The sequence below is a fragment of the Rattus rattus genome, chromosome 3, assembly GCF_011064425.1.
Source record: "Rattus rattus isolate New Zealand chromosome 3, Rrattus_CSIRO_v1, whole genome shotgun sequence".
NCBI lineage: Eukaryota > Metazoa > Chordata > Mammalia > Rodentia > Muridae > Rattus > Rattus rattus.
Window position 1 is genome coordinate 125,328,433 of NC_046156.1, and position 4,869 is coordinate 125,333,301.

Sequence of the window (4,869 nt, forward strand, 5' to 3'; positions counted from 1 at the left end):
CACCAAGACCCTATCCTAGATGCCTGGAAGCCAGTATTCTGCTAGCAGCCTTCAGATGAATGTAGAACTCAAAGCTCCTCCCACCATGCCACACTCCCTCGATGGTGCCATGCCCCCTTGATAGACACTGAACCCCTGACACCTTAAGCCAGCCCCAATTAAATGTGTTGTCCTTATAAGATTTGCCTTGGTCATAGTGTCTGTTCACAGCAGTAGAAGCCTAACTAAGACAATGGCAGAGTTCTTAGGCAACTCAGAAAACTACATGGGAAGAGACAAGAGTGCATACATTTGTGTCCCCTGGCTTCTCCTTCTGTTCTTACAAAGCCATCAGTATTCACACCCAGGAGACCCCATCCCTAGTGGAGATTACAAAAGCCTAATAACCCCCTCCCAAAAGTCCCATAAACATTGTAATGTTATTAATACCTCACAATGGGTGAGAACTGCACCAGGTGTTTGAGAGGTCATTACAATATTCATTTTTCTAAGCTACCACATGGATTAAGAGTTGGGGACATAGCTAATGGTACTGGGTCAATTAAGTGCACAGTAATCCTGTAGCATTTCCGAAATACTCACTTTTCAAAGAAAACCAAAAGGAGACCAAATAAAATATAGTATCCCATTTCTTCTGCCTTTGGCATAGAATATAACATATTCAGGATATTTCAGGATATTCGTGTTTTTTCTTTAAAGGTTCTATTTTTTTTTTAAATGTGTGCATATCGGCGTTTGTGTGTGCACATGCATGCAGGTGACTGTGGAAGCCAGGAGAGGTCCTCAGAGTTGGAGTTGCAGGTAGTTGTGGGCTACCCAGCACCAGCACTGGGAGACAAACTCAGTCCTTTGCAAGGGCGGCAAGTGCTTTTAGCTGTAAGCTCTCTGGTCAACCCTCATGCTTCTTCTTAAATGTAGACATCTTCAAACCAACACTATCCAATAGAACTTCCTGGAATAACAATGTATCCTACGTGTTGTTCAGCCGGAGCCGCTTGCCCAAGTGTGGCATTAAATACTCCAGGTGTGTGGTGAAGAGACTTGGTTTTTCACTTTCATTCATTTCAATTGAAGCAGCCGTATTTGGGTGGCATTGGGTGGCATTGCTAACAGGTTTCTTCTGTGATCAGAAGCAAGCGGCACTGTTGGGAGTGCCACAGTGAAAAGCTCTTATTGAACACGAGACCCTGCATTTGGTCAAAAGTACCCACATGGGGCAGGGGACTGTGTCATCTGCCTCAGGTCCTTCTCAGATGCTGGCCCCTTGGGACTTTACAGACTGCAGAGAGCAGGAAGTCACTTGAATTCAGTCTGAGGTAGCAGGAGCATCCAAATGAATAAAATCAGCTCCACTCCTGGGTACGTGATAGATTTACGCTTTACGAATGCTGATTTTACTGTTTCTATCCCTCATCTTGCTCATTTGGTTATCTGTGGCAAACTAGCGTACTACTTTCTACCTCCCAAGAACAAACTTGACCACCGAAAGCCCTTGAGACTTATTTCCTTCATTCAGCACACCAGCCAGGCCGAGGCTGCGTTCCTCCGTGTTCATTCCAAACTCTCCTGGCAAGGTACTCACTGGCCTAAGGTGGCTTAGGTGTGCAGTCTTCCTGTGATTCCCTGGGACTGAGAACAAGGTCAGCTAGCTGTATGAAGCTCTGTGGTTGTTGTTTGGTTTTTTGAATGGCCATGGGACTAAAGAGGGTGGTGGGAAAGGAACAGGCTAATAGTTGGGATCTGGGCATGGTAAGGCTTTAGCAAGGCAGAGAGAGAGAGAGAGAGAGAGAGAGAGAGAGAGAGAGAGAGAGAGAGAGAGAGAGAGAAGCAGGTGGAGAGTTTGAGGCCAGCCTGGTCTACAAAGTGAGTTACAGGACAGCCAGGGCTGCTACACAGAGAAACCCTGTCTCGAAAAACAAAAGAAAAATCAAGTCAAAACAAAACAAGGGGCAGGGGTAGAGAAGCCCATGGGAGGCAACCACCGTTCTCACTCTGACCCTCGGGACCTGGCCCTTTAGAGTCCCCCTTCTCTAGGTTATATAGTCTGTCTGCATAGCCTCCTTTGATAGAAGCTTGCTTCCATTACAGCAGGACTCTGCTGCCCAGTGACTAATTAGTCTGCTGTAGGCAACAGACTACACGAAGAACTCACTTCAGGAGCAGAGAGCATCAGTTTCCTCACTGAACAAGTGAGAGTAAAATGGCTTATTGACGAGGGGTTAGAGACTAGTAGTAAAAGTTACTACCAAGAACACTAACTTCCTTCTAATAAACACGTTTCACTTTAATCTATATAGCAATGAAACTGACATGTGATGCTATGAGAATAGAGATCCACGTCCTCTTCATCTAATGTGTTATTATGTGAATGTATAATTGTGTGTGTGTGTGTGTGTGTGTGTGTGTGTGTGTGTGTGTGTGTGTGCGTGCGTTACCACACACACATGAAAAATCAGAGAGCCAGACCTTGTGGTGCTGGTCCCCCGCTGACCTTCACATGGGTTACGAGGATTGAACTCAGGTCAATGGGTGTACATGGTTAAGTGCCTTTATCTCCTGAGTAATCTCACCGGCCCTGTATCATTTTTGAAAATATAACCAAATTTATCTTGCCTAGAAGCCATATTTGAAAAGCAAGGGTCAGGCTGGAGAGGTGGCTCAGTGGTTAAGAGCACTGACTGCTCTTTCGGAGGTCCTGAGTTCAAATCCCAGCAATTACATGGTGGCTCATGACCACTGTAGTGAGATCTGATGCCCTCTTCCGTGTGTGTCTGAAGACAGCTACACTGTACTTATAAATAATAAGTAAGTAAATAAATAAACATATTTATATAAATATATATATAATAAATAAACAAGTAGTTCTTAAAAACAAGAGAAAGAAAAGCAAGGTTCAACCATTTTTGTACTTCAAGGGTAAAAATTTACCAAACTCTGCAATCTTGATTACAACTCTGCCACTTTCCTGATCTGTAAAATGGGATAATAATAGCGATTACTTCGTGGGGTTGTCATGGCAGTTAGATTTGTTACTAAATGTAAAATGCTTAGGATAAAGCCTAGCAAGAGTGAACACCATATAAATGTTAATGATTATCAGTTTTCGGTGTGTGCTTTCTTAAGTTTCAAGTGGTGATGTAATGAAACACAAAGAGGCAGACTAAAACGGCGAACACAGCCACAAAGCATCGATCAGAGCAGCATTACGAGTGGCCTGCATTGTAACTCCAGTTCTTAGGGAGTTAGAGACAGGAGGCACACCTTAGTCTACATAGCAAGTCACCTTCCAGCTGGGCACCTCAGTGAGATACTATCTTTCATTTTAACTTTTTTAATCCACTGTTTTTAATCCCTATTTTTTTGTAAAATGATGTGACTAAACTATCTGATAGATTAACCTGGTTCTTCAAACAAGCACTCACACCCAGGGTCTACACATCCTGGTGAACATCTAGCTATACAGGGAGGATAAAAAAATGCAAAAAGGAGCTCAAACAAAAAAAGTGCAATGCTGATACATAATACACAATAAGGGTACATCTCTCTGCGGCGATGAAAACTGAGCCCGACCCAGGAGTTTCAGTGTTTGCCTTTTTGCCTAATCCGAGTCAGTCCTTATCACATATTTGAACACTCACCAAGAGGACAGGGAGGAGAAACAGAGCCGGCACTGTTGTTGGTTGAGAGCCTATGGCTCTAACTCCTGCTTTGCCACCAGCATGGAGTAATGAGGCTCAGCAGAAGACCCAACCTCGCCCTCACCTTCCCCGTGCTGTGAGGAGTAAACAAATGTGTGCGGCATTTTGAGCTATGAGCCCTGCTCCATTAACTAGAAGGCATTGCCCAGCCTGCAGGTGGCATGGTAAGATGTGGCACTAGCATAGGGCCCAGTGTGATTCCTCCTCTTTTTTTTCTTTTCTTTTCTTTTCTCGGAGCTGGGGGCCCAGACAGAGCCTTGCGCTTGCTAGGCTCTACCACAGACTCAAATCCCAACCCCTCCCTTTTCAGATAGCATAGTCAAGGGAACTATGTGTTTGAGATGCATGTTAGATCGGTGAAGTGCTTTCCTTACAAACAGAAAGACCTGAGTGTACAACGACAAACACTGGTGTGGTGATGCATGAACTCTAGGCCAATGGAGAAGCCCTGTTTCAAAAAATAAATAAATAAGCCGACCTCAGGCTTCTACACACAGGCACACACATATGTGCCTGCACACAGGCACATACACCTTGCCGAGTTTCTTAATCTCTTTTGCAACTCCTATAATTGACATATGTTTAAAGTGACTGTGACACCACTTTTAGATTTTTTTTTCCCCCTCAATTTAAAAACTGAGAACTTGGAGGCTGGAGAAATGGCTCAGTAGTCAAGAGCACTGGCTGCTCACTCTAGAGGAAGGGGAGTTTGAGTCCTGGCACCAACAAAACCGCTTGCAACCATGTGTTAATTCAGTCCCAGGGAACTGATACCCTCTTCTGGCTTCCCCAGGCACCAGGCTTGCGTGGCATGCACAGATACACATGCAGGCAAAACACTTATACGCATACAATAATTTTTCTTTTTAAAAAAAAGTAATGGGAAGTAATGCCTAATAAGACTTTTTTGCTTTTTGGCTATCCCTTCTCTGTTTTCTTCTCTTTCCGATACAGTTTTATAAGGTCTAGTTAAAACCTGGAAACAAAAAAATAAAAAGCACGTTGTGGCACTATCCAGGGGAGGAGGTTAACTTTTCAATCCTTTGCTTGTTTTAAGGCGTGAAAAGTAAACTGGGGCTTGTTAATCCAGTACGGCTTGGCAGTCGAAGGAGAGCCATGAAGGGAAAAGCCTGAGCAGGTACAGGAGGAATCTCTTGCTGCTGAGGATTGC